At 44.8% G+C, this 14,865-nt stretch overlaps 1 long non-coding RNA gene across 1 annotated transcript in view; it reads left to right on the top strand.

Moving 5' to 3' along the window:
* Positions 1–14,041: 14,041 nt before the first annotated feature.
* LOC148316478 (uncharacterized) overlaps positions 14,042–14,865 on the top strand; it is a 49,178-nt gene continuing 48,354 nt past the window's right edge. Inside the window, exon 1 of the long non-coding RNA XR_015840199.1 lies at positions 14,042–14,206. This is a non-coding gene — a long non-coding RNA (uncharacterized LOC148316478). The remainder of the gene's footprint in view (positions 14,207–14,865) is intronic.

The following is a 14,865-nucleotide window of genomic DNA, read 5'->3' on the forward strand; positions in this document are numbered from 1 at the left end:
TGATTTGCGGTTGACCAGACTCAAGTTGCTTTTATCAAATTCCTTTAAAGACAAACAAAATCTTTTTTCAACTTCAACTAAATTTATTATTATTATTATTATTATTACAAGAAATTTGAGGTTTGTCATTGCGTGTGTGGCCAAGTTTGATGACTCGCCATGAAACGTAAAACTAATAGATCCTACCCTGACGTGATCGGAGTCCCTCTAAACTGGTGTTGATTCATGGTATTGATTGTCTGATGTTGTGTCTGCCAGTGCCTTTTATGAAATAGTAGCCACACATACCAGTAAATCCCTTCAAACTTCACAGTTGGTCTTTTAGGATCGTGTTGGGTGGGGGGTGGGTGAAGTCACCATTTTTTGACCTCATCATTTCTTCTTCCCCACGATTGGCTGCCTTCCACGTCAGCTCCATCTGCATTCTTTCCATCTTCCATTTGAATCCCATTTCAACCTCTCCATCCCTCCTCCTCCTCATCCTCCTCCTCCTCCTTGGCGCTGCCCTCTTCAGCTAAACTTAGAAGTGACAACAGTTGCGGGGTGACACCAAAGTCTAAATAAGACCAGAACAATAGCCCCCCTCCCTGCCCCTTGCCTCATTACAGGCCACCATTGTTCTCTCCATCCACTCTCGCTCTTTTGGGGCATTTGTTAGCTATGCTAATGAATGCCGATGTAGCGAGCAGGGATTTGATGCTTTTTAAGTGGGCGCTTATGGAAAGCGTCGTCAATCATCAGAACTGGCGGACTCGAGTCATGCGACTTGACTGGAGTCAGACTCACAAAAGTTGTAATAATAGGGTTCGAAACGGGTCGCGCCAACAGTCATAAATATTAAATGTGTTCAATATTTCCGATCAAGAATCTACGTGTTTTCCAGAGCCATTTAGCCAATCAATGAAGCACCCTCACGGACGAACAAAGAAGCGGCACTCAATAAGTCACATATAAAAAAAACCCCACAATTTTAAAATCCTGTGTCCCGATCCTTAGATGACTTCCCTTCGGCAATAATACACAATTCCCGTTTAAGTGTCACCGCAGTGAGGCCTACTGTGTTTTTGTCGTCACGTTAGGAAGACCTTGCCGCAAGAAAACAGCCGCGTAAGACAAGACGCGGCGAGTTCAGTTAGCCGGTGAGACATTCAATCAGTCAGTGCGTCTGGAAATAGCCCTGGCTCCTTTGAGCCGTCGTCCAAGAGGAATTCTCGTTCTCCTTGGTGTATTAATAGTGCCCGTGCATTGTTTCCTACAGCGGCAGCACTCCTGCAATCAAAGGAAGTTGGCCTGCCAAGTATACAAATATTTTCCTTTGTCCCTATGTTTAGACGGCGCGTAAGAGTCGGTTCCGTGCGTGCATGTGTCGGCTTGCTCAAGGATGGATGTCGGTGTGTGTGACCGTACAGTATATCGGTGGAGATATCGTGCATAGTCAGGTTGTTGATATACTGAGTATATATTTTTAGTCTACAATAATCATCAGTATCCCATAGCATTTTCAGGTCCTGGTTTGGTTTTTGAGCCACTTCGAATGATTTTGAGCTGCGGCAGTGTTGGTCTTGAACCCGCTTTTGTTCTTCTTCTGAGATATTCGGGGCTGCGCTGGCTGTAAACCCCTTTTTCATGCAGCCTGCAGAGTGCTTCACACGTCCTCGAGCATACCTCTCACGCACGCCCACGGGCACACCGATTAGTCATACAGCGCACGCACCAAAATATGAGAGAAGCGGGTTCGGAGGCCCCGTGGCCAAGTGGTGGTGTGGAGGCATCATCGGTCACTTGGAGTCCGTCCGTGACTCACCAAGGGCACAATGGAATTAGTGCCATCCTCCACGATGTGACAGCTTGCTCTGGCTAAATGGTGTAATAATCTACCCCTCCTCTCACAAACGTCCGACAGCAAATGCTCACAAACGCACACGCCTCCCTTTCGCCCTCCCCATACCAACTGGCATCGATAACATTGTCTTAAGCTATAAAAAAAGATTTCTCGCCCTCCCTCGCATCCCTCCTCCCTCCATTGCGGTAATTATTGAATTAATGCAGATGGAGAGAGACATCTGCATGTTAAAGTGTTGGCCTCTCTCTTATGCACAGCAGATGTTCCCCTGTCATTTACTCAAATTATGCTGCACGGTTACACGGAGGGAGAGCGGGAGCCTGCGAGAGAAAGTTCCTCGCCAAGGCGACATTGTCTCACAGTCGGCGTCGACGGCGGCCAAATTCATGTTGCATCTGTTCTTCTAGTAAACAAACGCGCTCTTCTTCGCTTGAGATGTCATCCTGACAGTTTAGGGAACAAACGGTGGTTTCACATCACACCGTTTGTTCAATGTTCAGTGAAACCCGATTCGTCAAAGGGACTCAGTCTGGCAAAATCTGCGATATAGAGAGTAATCCGATAATCTAAACCTTCGCTAGGTCTCAGATGGTGACTGTAATGCCCTTTATTTTCGATTCAGCCAGTCCTCCATCAAGCATCTCCAGTTGGGCCAAAATGCTGCTGCTAGCCTTTGTATTCTTTGGCCTTCAATTTAGCCACATGGTTTCCGTGTTTTATTGTGTCAATTGTACTGATGTTTTCAATGTATTATTTTGACAGTTACAAGCTACTTTGGGTGGGTGTCAATCAATCTGCATTTTTGCTTTTCGCATCAGGGCGCAGTCCACATCCCACATGAATAGTGGGGCGTCCCTGTAATGAAATTTCATAGAACGGAGGCGTGAACGATTTGGTGGTGTCACACTAAATACGATGAAGTTGACCTGAAAGCTGAAGTCATCACGGGACAAGGCACCATGTCCTCTTGAAGATTATCTGTTGATTATTTGAAGCCAGTTCGAGACACGGAGGGAGTCCGTGTACAAGTACGTCCCTGACCTTCTCCTTGGGATTATGTCCCAGGTTGGTTTGGCCTCGTATCTCCGGATTACGTTTGATAAAAACATTCTTGTATTATTTTTTTCGGTGCTTATTGTATTAATACTCTCCGGCGGTTCGCCCTCTAAAAGCTCAGTCCCTGTGCCTGCTTTAAGGTAATCTTCTTCCACTTGAGCTTTTAAAATGTTTTAGGGAGGCGGTCTTTTTTTTGTGTTCTTTACTCCTTCATGTTAGGTATGCTCTCGCTTAAATTACATTCAAAACATTTGCTTATGAATCCAAAATTAATATGCAGAATCACCTTGGTGTCTCTGTATTTGCTGGAATGTAGAATCCGCTGATCTTCATTTTGAACTTTAGTGTCTTTTAGCGGTAACAATTAATCAATGATCAAATTAATCAATACTTATTTTTGATTATTTATTAATCATTTGGAGAACTTTTTTTTTCAATTAAAATTTGTCCAACTGCTCGGAATTTCAGCTCCTCAACATTATATATTATCTGATTTTTATAATATTTCATGACAGCAGATTTCTGTGTCTAAATAAAACATTTGGTTTTGAGAATAATAATCTATAGCTTTGCCTGTTTTCTGACATTTCTATTGTTTGTTTATTTAGTTTGGGTCCCGTGCAAATTACCTCATGGCAGTATTTGTCTTCAGGAGCATAGATTTGAGGCCTCCATAAGAGTGACAAGTGCCCTCCAGTGGTCATCAAGTGCATAGCTCAGACATCTGTGAGGTCAACATAACACCTGACTTCACTTCCGCTTTCCTAGGAAATCAGCGCTCGGGTCTGTGTCTCCAACCACAAGTGTCAAGACTTCCTTTTAATAACCAAGACCGTTATTATTATACGCATGAAAACAATCGTTCAGGAAGTAGCCCCTTTACTGCGCTACCACAGTATTTTATGATAAAAATTAAGCGTTCCAGAGGCCAAACTTTAGCCAGGGTTTGATGATGTTGATATTCTATAGTTGATTGGTAATTTCTAACGAAGGCAAGAGAATTATGTTTCAGTTTGCAGTCGCTCAGTCCAAAGACACACACACAAACTACAAGTGTACACACTAAAACACTCCTCCTGCTCCCCTCCAGTATACCCAGTGGAGTCAGCACAACTTCCTTCTATTCTCTAACCAAAAGCCTTAAAGCCAACAGATGCTTTCTCGTTATCATTGCCAGTTATCACTCTTAACTCTCTCTGATAAGACTTTACTTTCTGACCCAGATGTTAAGGAGTTCAATTTATCAGATGCAGCACAAGAGCAGACTGGCGGGGAGGAAGTGGGATGAGTGAGCAGTGAAAATACCCGCAGGCTTGAGAGATGAGATGTAATATGCCCTTTTTGTTTTGTTTCTGGAGCGGCGTTAGCACAGTAAGGAGCTCAGCGTCTAAAGAGGCTTTGGTATAGGCGGGAAAGATGTGCCATATTACGGCACGGCCAGAAACCTGCTTGATTAATGGGTCAGGATAATCACCTCATCAAATCACTCTCACTTATTAAATCTTGTTTAATATCGTAATGAGGGCCCTCCTGAGCTGCTTTGGTAAATTTCCCCCCGCCCCCGCCACCCCTCGTGCTCCTCCTCCTCTGTTTCTCGTCTCTGCCCGGCCTTTCCGATTTAACAGGAAGGAGGTTGATGCCAAGCCATTCTATTCTACGGGGTTCTCATCTCTGGTTTACCTTTGCTCTACTCTGAATTACACACAAAAAAAATGTTGCTTCTCTGTCTGACATCTTATCGTAGCACAACAAGCGCCAGAAGCGCTTCAGCCCCAGCCCCGAGTTTGTTTATTTAATTGCTTATTTAAGATCGATGATGCGCTAGATTGCATCATCATAAATCAGAGTGCATGCGGGTCAAGACCTTCTTGAAGAGTGATACCACTTCCCAAGGCTTTGGTTCACTGTTCTTTATGGAAACACTTCAGGTGAAGCAATATCCAACCTGTCTCCTTGCGGATGATTTGTGTCGTCTATCCATAGTATTCCAACATCCGTGTTACTTCTCGGATGGGGCTTTCATTTCCTTTATTTGACCTTCAGCAGGAATTGTGCGACCAGATGATCAGCCTCAGAAGAAAACAGCTCAGCATTGTCACAATTATTGGGCCCCATTTATCACAGCTGTGACTGGCCACTGCCTTACATGTGGAAGTTGGTCTACCCTGTATGACCCGGGACAACATTTCGGATTTTGCTAAACTTGGATTAGAAGTTTTGGTTTGTCATTTACCCAAAAGATTCATTCATTCATTTTCTTCCAGTTGCCCTGTTCAGGCCTAGGGGGGATGTGGGACCTATCCAAGGTACCGTTGGACAGAAGGCTGCGCACACCATGAATCACATTTTAGGGTTGTTCACTGGCCAGTCAGGTTTTTCCAGACTAGACTTCATGGATTTTAGGCTACAGTCTGTCCGTCCATCCAGCTACACAGTCCACATAGTCACCTGGCCAGCGTACTCTGATGGAGTCTGATGCTTTTCAAGTTGAGGGTTGTCAGAGGGACAATCAAGTAATTCCACACCAAACTTTAAGGATCATGGTGTGCAGTCATGTTGGAATAAATAACCGTTTTCACCCCAAATTCAGGGGGACTAATTGGTTTCCGATTTCTTGACATGGATGCCCCCATCAGCTACCACCATCGAGCAATCTCACCCTCTGGCCGAAGTCAACCCTTTGCCATCTTGGCCGAAGTCAACCCTTTGTCATCCCTGAAGACTGGCACTGAGTGGCAACAAATGGCTCAAGGTGACCACTGTAGGGTTGCGAGAGAGGCTAGGGATGCATCTTCCCCCCTCAGAGTGCCTCCCATTTTTGTTGCCTTTGTCACCGAGCAGCTGTCGTGTACCTGGACCTCATGAGTGGCGCCTATGTTGGGTATCTTGGCAGGCCGTCTCCCCTGAGGCTTTGGATACCAGTGTGAATCAATTCTTAAAGATGACTGTCTGCATGCCGTGTCACATGGACAAGCCCTGAGTGAAGGGCTTAAGGGGCTCTGGAGCTGGAATGCTCTTTGATGGAAATGGCCGGAGAATGAGGAGGGAGGGGAGGAAAGGAAAATACAGGGGGAGGAGATGGTCCTATTGTTGTGCCAAGGAATGCCCTTGATGGAGATAACTGGGTATTGTTTGTATGCCCGTGAACTCTTTTCGGACTTGGGGTATTAGAGCTGATCTAACAGCCAAGCCGACGATCATCTTAGTGTCTTGGCTATTTTTGCCCAGCCTCAAGTTTCTTGTTGCAGTTAACTCGTGATGAAAACATCCTGAGATGCAGCATGTGCGGGAAGCTTAGCACCAAGGTGAGAGGATCGGACAGTTGTCATGCGTCTGAGAAGAGACGCTGTCACAATACCCGGAGAACCAAACTGGGATTAATTTCCACTGAGCAGGAACTGCTCGGACTACCTACTGTCTGCGAAGGAACCTGAGACAGTGAAGATCATAAAGGATGACAAAAACCCCGACTGACAGCACAAAGCTAACCTCCCTCACCCCGCGTCCCCTCCACCCCCCTCTTTTCTTTCTTCACACATCAATTTTGAAAAACAATGCCCTCTTCTGTATCACCCCCCCACTTTTCCACCCCACCTTGGTGAAGGCATGTTTATTAATAGTTCAGAGCTGGGTGCTTGGGGCAAGCTGGATGAGAAGGTTAAGAATGAGTTTGAGTTGAGTTAGCGGCGCGGGCCCAGGCAGCCACAGCGGTGGCGGTAGCGGCGTCTTTTTGGGAGAATGAGTCTTACGTTCATCCCGTGTCTGTATCCATTTCATGACAAATGAAATACCACAAGCACCAGCCAGAAACAATGGCTCGTTTGGCTGGCTGGAGGCCCTGAAGGGGAGTGGCGGTGGAAGGGGGGGAGGTGGGCGTAAGACTGGCTTCCAGCCCCTGCAGCTGTCCCGGTTGTCACTCCTTGTCTTAAGGCTCACTCCTGGCTCAACGCTCCAGCCCGTGGATCAAGGGGATGTGTGTCGGCACAAGTGTTTGTGTATGTGCTCGGATGGCTGGTGTGCGCGCATCCGCCAGTCCCCAAGAGATGCGGCGAGGCGATTCTCTGCACTTAGTACCATCTGAAAAACGGCCCCCGACACAAAAGGCATGATGAACGCTGTTAAGACCCCTTCGTTGACTCCAGGCATGAGGTCATCTGCCTTGGTTTAGCAGCCTTTGTCCCACCGCCTGATTGACAGGAAGGGTGGGATGTCAACGACAATTGTGGAAGAGCCACGGATGGCCGGTGTCACCAGTAAAAAGATTCATGATTATTTACTGAGGTTAATTTCAAGCTGTACTTATTTGGATACAGTTCTTTATGAATAGCGCCTTCATTTTTAGGTATGCGCCTGCTTAATTTTATCATAAAATTCGTTGTGCTATCTGTAGTTTAGTTCATAGCTGGTTGTTTTGAAAAATCATCATTTCTAAAATGATGTTGCATACCTAACCTTATTCAGTAAATATGGCTTTGCCGGCCAGAACGTGGTCCTAATGCATAACTATCTGTCCAGAAATGTCAATTGCATACAAACACTTAAGCATCCGAGCCTGGTAACAGTTCCCAACCTCATCCTACGTGTGATCAAGTCTGCGACTCTTTTATTCTGTTCTGCATAACAGGTGGTAAATTTTAATACTCTGCTTGCCTTTGTGTGTGCGAAGGGGCTGAAGGAGAAGGACAAATCTCTTCCTGTCTCCCTTTTTCACCCCTTATGTCTCAGAGATTAGCCTTTGCTCAAATGCCTCCTGTTCATCTAAGTAATTAAAACATTAGAATTATGGGATTATGAACTGCTTTCGAATTAATCCAGTACTCAATGCTCCCACCACCTTGCCAAATGGGTCAATAGGAAATATAATGGGCCTCTGTGATTTTTGATTCGGGGATCTGGAATAGGCAAAGAATGCCAATAATGGCTATTAAAAGCGAGAGTGTCCTGGAGGGAGCGATGGAAAGGGAGACACAAATCCCAGACCAGCTTTGCCCCGAGTGCCATCTGTCTTGGAGCCACTAGACTCGGGTTTTAGTGCGGCGGAAGCCAAACGAGTTTCGCTTTCTATCTTAAGTTACTTGCTTAGAGAGGCACAACCTGTTTTAAACACACTATTTATATACAAGATCAAAGTGTTTGCAGGTGTTTGCCCCTGAGGCCTGCGACGCGTCTCTCAAGGCTGTGGTGTACCCTCTTACCAATGTCCACCTGCACAGTGCTCGCCCCCCATAAAACATCACTTACGCTCACTTTAAGGCTTTGAAGTCCCCTCCTCAGGGTATACTGTATCATTTCATGCTCAAATTCAGGCAAGGTGTCCAAGCCTGTCTGTCGCCTGTTTGCGCAAGTATGCATGTGTATGTGTTCATTAATGTTTTTTTGTTTGTGTGGCTCACAAACAAGAGGTCCAAGTTGACACGGTGACAGTTCCTCGCCGAGCGACAGGGGCCCTGCCATCCAACAACAGAGTCTTTGTCGTGCTGCTCCTCTTGGCTTGTTACGGACTTCCTTCCCTCTCTCTCTCTTGCCCTCTTTCTCTCCCTGTTTTTAGCGAGTCCAATTCTTGTCTGAAGTCTTAATTTGGGGCGCTGGCCAGTGGGGAGATGGAAGAGCGGCAAGGGGACCGAGGGATGGAAGGAGAGAAGTGGGGGTAGCAGCGCCGAGAACGGAGAGGAGGTGCGGGGTGCTGATGGCTGCAGCCGGACGGCCCTTTGTTCCTCCTTTCCCAGGCTCCTCTCTTGAGCCTCCGAGGCTCCAGTTGCGTTGGAGCCTTGCAGTCCCTGAGAGCGAGAGAGAGTGAGCGAGAGAGGAAAAATAGGGACACGGAGAGAGAAAAGGGGTCAGTATGATCTGTCCAACTGGAATCTTTCAATTCCGTGAAACAAATACACACCCGCGGAAGAAGGGAGCACGCAAAAAGAAAGAGTAAGGTGATAAAGAACGAGGAGGGAATAGAAGAAAGACAAAGCTGAGACTAAGCTACACATGCTGACCACTAGGTGTCCACTGTTGCCAGCCCATCGTTAATTCCACACGGTGCCAACGGCTCTGCAGCAGAACACCAGAGTGAATTCTTAACTCATTTACTACCATTGACGGATAAAGACGTCAAAGATCCATTTTGTTTTTTTTTTTAACTCGGCTGGTAGTGAATGAGTGAAACATCCATATCACAGAAGATATGCCGTGTTTGATTGCAACCGTGCAGGAGTCCTTCGGGGTTGCTTTTGACAGATGCTCAATGATCCCACCAATTAAGGACTTTAAATCATTCTGGTGGAGCAGTGGGTAGGTACTGCGTCGTGCCTCGGAACCAAATCCAGATCATGTGTCAGCACCTTGGTCAAGAAAACCGGCTCCTTGTTGAGCTGACATATTGGTGTCCAAGCTGTAGGCAAATTGAGGACCGTTTCCGCTTTACCACCATGATGTTTTGTACTGGTCTGCACTCAAATTTAAAGAGTTAGTTAATGAGCAAGTTTGAGAACCTAAGTTTAGGCGTTACCCTTTGGGTTGCTGTTTTGATTTGTGTTTTAGGAGGTATGCCGTGGGTTTGGATTTGGTGGTTTCCTTTACGGTCAAAGGTTTACCCGGCATCCTTTGGGTTAGGTGGTGAAGATGGACTTAGGGTGTTGCATATTATAAATAGCGTTAGGTGATTGTCTTGGACATTTTTGGATTTTCTGTGATGTTGTAACACTTTTCATCTGCTAGTCGAATTTCAAATGGCAGTAAAACTAGTGGCTGATGATTGACCACTTATTAAAACTAGTTACAGGTTTCCGCTCACTATGTGATATTTGAGGCACGTTTGGCCTCGTCGCTTGGTCTGTGGTGGGCCTTGGACTCAGGGTTTGGGTTTCAAGTCCGAGTATCAGGTGGCACCCACTTGGGTTAGGGTGAGGGCTTTAGGTGGGATCCCGTGGATTTGAGCTAGGTGTTACCTTTTTTGGGGCGTTACCACTGCTAGAATAAGCTTCCTGAGTACTTGACAAATCTCATTCATTGTCACAAACGTTTCCTGTGGTGAGGTGGTTTACAACTACTACCACAGTATTATTATTCGCCCTCCATTGTGACGTGCTCCGTAAAATTACTTCTGAGACACGACACAGACACTCTGTGCTGAATCGAAAATGTTCTTGAACCTGAGCATGTGATCACTGACTGCGGGTTGAAGGGGGGGGGGGGGGGTGCGGTGGTGTCGGCGTCAGAGAGGGACCTTGGGGACCGTGTCAACGTTTTCTGTGCCGGAGCAGGGACAAACATTGGGCAAACATTGGGAAAGGCTGGCAGCCTTTTGAGATAGTCGGCTGTTGATCTAAGACTGAGAAGCTAAAGTCCACTATCTCCCGTCTGATACAGCAGCCAAGGTCTTGCTGACACACAGTCACAGAACAAACATGGATACCTGAAGACAATGACCTTTGAACCGCCCCGTGGTGGAACAAAACAGGAAGCGGCGAAAGTGACTCTGGTGACTTCCTCCCTGCGGGCCAAGAAATGAATCAGGTGGAATGATTGTTAGTATACGGGTAATAAAACACACACAAGTGTGCACACATTGTCCAGGAGTGAGTAGCACAGATGTGGTGTGTGCACGTGTAAGCCTGGGTGTGTGCATGTGCGTGTGCGTGTGCGTGCATGTGTGTTGTGAGCATATGAAGCAAGAGAGGGAGTCTTCAGATGTAGCGACAGATGGTATTTGATTACAGAGCAGACGGTCGGTGTTGTACAAAGATGCTGTCTCAGCCCAACCTAAGGAGCTGCTTTAGCCTCCGGTGAAGGCAAGCGGAGGGGAGGCAGGTGGAGGACAAGAGGGAAAAGAAGAAGGAAAAAAAAAAAAAAAACAAGATTCAAAAGCGAAGAGCGAAGCAAAGACACACAAAAGAAGCAACTCCGAAAATGAGCATCAAAGCCAAAAAAGCGGTCGGACAAGAACAAAAGGAAAGAAAAGGAACAGAAAAAGCAGGCAGGCGTGGTGGAAAGTACAATGAGGTCATGATGACTAATATGGAAAATGATGCACAGAAATGGTCGATATCTTTTAAATGAGATCCCCCCCCCTCCATGAACAAAAACATTTGGGAGAAGGAATATCTGGCGTATGCAATTTTAGACATCCGGGTAAACCTTATCTATGCATTAAATGCAAATATTCAAATTGTTTTAGCCACCTTATTTAGCTAAAATAATAAAAATTGCATTAGGAGAAAAAGTGAAGTCAAAAGAAGTGCGAGAGTCATTTCCAACTATCACGAGTTAATTATGCAATAATCCATAAATGGGAAAAATAATCATAATAATATCTCAGAAAATAAAACGGCAACCAAGACACGAGTTTTTCCTTTTTATTTCCATTTTTTATTAATTTTTTTCCCACAAGCTTGCATATATACTGCACATACATTCAGTTCATAGAGGGTGAAGGCACGAAAGGCAATTTGACTACTGGTTGTGTTTGGGCCGGGACAACGCAATTAAAGGGGGGGCGGGTGGGCAGCGGAAAAAAAAAAAAAGAAAAAGATTCTCAGGAGAAAACACAAAACAGCTTCGCACTCGTTTGAGCTTTCTAGCCTACCCTCGGCCCTGTCGGGAAACAAACAAAACCAATTTGAAAATGTCTATTTAGCTGCCGAGATATACATTTTTTTAAAATCACTTTTAGGTATAATTAATTAAAAAAAAAACTAATTTGGATCTACTTAATGAAATGCAGTACAGCCTTCCCTGCTTGAAAAAGAAACCAACATTGAATAAATTAGGATAAATTAAACCAATAAATTACACACAATCTGCAGGACATAATGGACACCAATAACAGAAACAAATAAAAAAAAAAGCAAAAAAAAAAATAAAAGCAGCCATAATGGAATATGAGTTGTATTTGACAACCTGTATGTCTTAAAAAAAAAAAAATCAACATCACCACTCCAATTGGAATTACTGCACGAGAATAATAATAATAATGGTATCATTATCATCATCATCATCATCATGTTATACAAAAAAAAAAAAGCATTAACAAAACGCTATTTACAGAACATATTGCTAAATTATACAAAGGCAGTAGCTCTCACTTTATAAGTCCATGTCATGGATATTTACACAAAAAAAATTTGAGTTGCAACAATAAAAAGATTAACCAGCGAAAGCATCGGGAAACGAAAAAGAAAAGAAAAATCCTTTTCAAACAGGTCAGCAAACAGATCAGAGGAGAGGATGGCCGCGCGCGCACGCACGGACTTCGCCGACGCTTAATGAGAGTCATTTACATGTCAGGATGGCACTCCCAGGGGTGGGGGAGGAGGAAGGGGGGGCGCGTTGAGAATTGTGTCACTAACTGGTTCACAGGTTCTCATAATCGGCCTTTTCTCTTGCACTTGCACACACACGCACTCACACACTTGCTCACACACGCACACATCGCAAAATGCAAAGCACTCCGAAAATTCCACAAAAGCACAACAACTTCTCCCCGACTGTTTGAACCCGGTAGAAAAAAACCCCCAAAACACCCCAAAACGGTATAAATCAGCTCTTCTGTACAATGTGTCCCCTCCGTGACACGGCTGGTCCTCGTATTGACAAGGCCCCCCCCCCCCCCCCCCCCTCTGTTTTTTTCGACGCCATACAAAGCCTGCGGACTGTCTTCGGGGTCTTCTCTCAGCTTCGACTGAAATAAACGGATGCTGGTGCAACTTGAGGGGCACTGCCCACAGACCCCCGAGTAAAGGCAGGGAACACCATTTATATATATATTTATATATATTTTATTTTAGTTTTATTTATTTTTTTCCAAGTGTGACCGTCCCATTTTCAAGTTTTTCCACCCCATTCGATTGACCATAGAAAAACTGTACAGCTATTCTTTGTTTAATCTCCACAATATTTACAGTAGCAACGACGTACTCTGAAAATGGATTCCAAGTGGATCTGAAGAAAACATTTATGGAGAGAGGGGGAAAAAAAGGAGAAAGAAACCAAAGTCACCGATTCTACAACTAACTGCTCCTAATCTACAAGCAAGTCACGAGAACACAGAATTAAACAGTCGTCATTAAGAACAACTTGCGTCCCCAAAGAATTGTCAATATTGTATATTTTAATACTGTACAGTTCTTTAGAAAAAGACATAATATTTCATGATTAAAAATCAACTCCAAAAAAAAAAAAAAAATCTTTTTAGTGTCTGGACCTCTTCAGGGCTTTAAAGGAGGCGCCAGGAAGCGCGAAGGGCGTGGAGCCATATTGAGAAGAGTATCCTTTCCTTTCTCCTTTTGTTTTTGTGGCACTTTAGAGCCCTCGGCTGGTGCTTTGAGACGTTTCGGGCCGAGCCCATCGCTCAGTGAGAAATACGGCCGACGCGCTCTCTCAGGCCCGCCGATCTTAAGAAGAACGCCGTCCGGGGGAGATAATGAAGGGAGTTGCTCTCGCCTGCTTTTGTTCCGGCTTGGAAAAAAAAAAAGTCGGCAGGTTAAGCGATCTGCTCGCTTTTGATCTTTTGTCATACCTGCAGACGCGCCGGGGGGCCCCGCGTGGCCAAGGTGCGCGACACCCGCGGACAAACGTTATCGTCCAAGGGCCGTGTCCGTACACTGGTGTTTTGTAAAACGAGAAGGAAATCTCCGTGGTTATAAAAAATAAATAAATAAATCACGGGCTGCCACATGCATGTCGATGCAACAGGCAACACTTGCCAAAAATGTTTCTATTTCCGGTGCTCTAATGGTAAATTAAGGAATTTCAACAAGCATTTTTATGGAAAAATTAATTCTGGTTGAGTCTTGCTAATTCTGTTGTCATTTCAACATTTCACAAAATTGTGACATCTGCTGATGTCAAGCGTAAGAAAAAAAATGTCGCGATGAAAACATCCGCAGACTGTCAAACACTTGCCAAACCAAAGCAACAGGCAAGGCCACACCCCCCAATCAGAATCCTGAAAATATTCCCGATGCAACGACGACACGATTAAATTTTTTTGTCGTTTCTTGTCTGCTTTCAACAACCCAAAAACGCAGACAAGCATAATGCCGACAAATGAATCTTTTCAAAAACTGTTTGTGTCGTCACCGAATGGCTAACATTGGTTCGACATCGTCTGCCCGTCCGTCTATTCCGCAGTGGCTAAAAACAGCGACGGGGTCTGGAGTGGAACGTTTGGGGTGCGCTCGCAGAGCCGAGCCGAGCCTTTTGTCTGCGTTCTTTGTAGTCGCTGAGATCTCCTGCGTCTACCCCCGGGGTGGTGCGCTCACCTCCGACCTTGGATTATTCCTTCCCCAGAGGAGCTGGATCACATAAATGCAGGTGAGCGGCGGGGGGGGGGGGATTCTAAATGACCCCCTTTTTTTTTGTGACACTTCAATTTTCCAATGTATCCGCAACACTGTGCTTCCGTATTCCCATAAATTCAAGTATCAGCCGATCACTTCATCATCCCATTTCACAACATAAAAAAAAAATAAAAATACAAATCCCGGGTGTACAAAAAAGGCTGACTTGTGCGCCTTTTTGTGGAAAATAGTGCGAGTATATAAAAAGACGTCACTGGTGTACAGTAACCAACAGAAAGTCAGAATGATACAATGATTCTGGCCGTGCAAAAAAAAAAAAAAAATGTCTGCTTCATCTCTGTCTCACTGGTCCAGTGCAGGAAACTCTACAAAAAAAATAACATGCTGCTTACGAGCTAAAATCCCAAATAATCAAATAAAAATAAAAAAAAAACATTTAAAGTGATGGACACAAGAATCAGAATATTCCAGAATCTAAACTCCATTTCAATACTCTTAATAGGAATAATTTATTCATTTTCTTTTTTTTTAAAGAGGGGACAAACAAATCTTCAAGTGCCAACCTTCAGCAAGCGGTGGTGCCAAATAATAAAATCGTCATACACAACAGAAATATTCAATAATAATAATAATAATAATAATAATAATGTACACCCGATAAACACAATGCCC

Source organism: Idiotropiscis lumnitzeri, chromosome 21 (genome assembly GCF_059441095.1).
Source record: "Idiotropiscis lumnitzeri isolate Australia: NSW breed Sydney's pygmy pipehorse chromosome 21, RoL_Ilum_1.0, whole genome shotgun sequence".
Classification (NCBI taxonomy): domain Eukaryota; kingdom Metazoa; phylum Chordata; class Actinopteri; order Syngnathiformes; family Syngnathidae; genus Idiotropiscis; species Idiotropiscis lumnitzeri.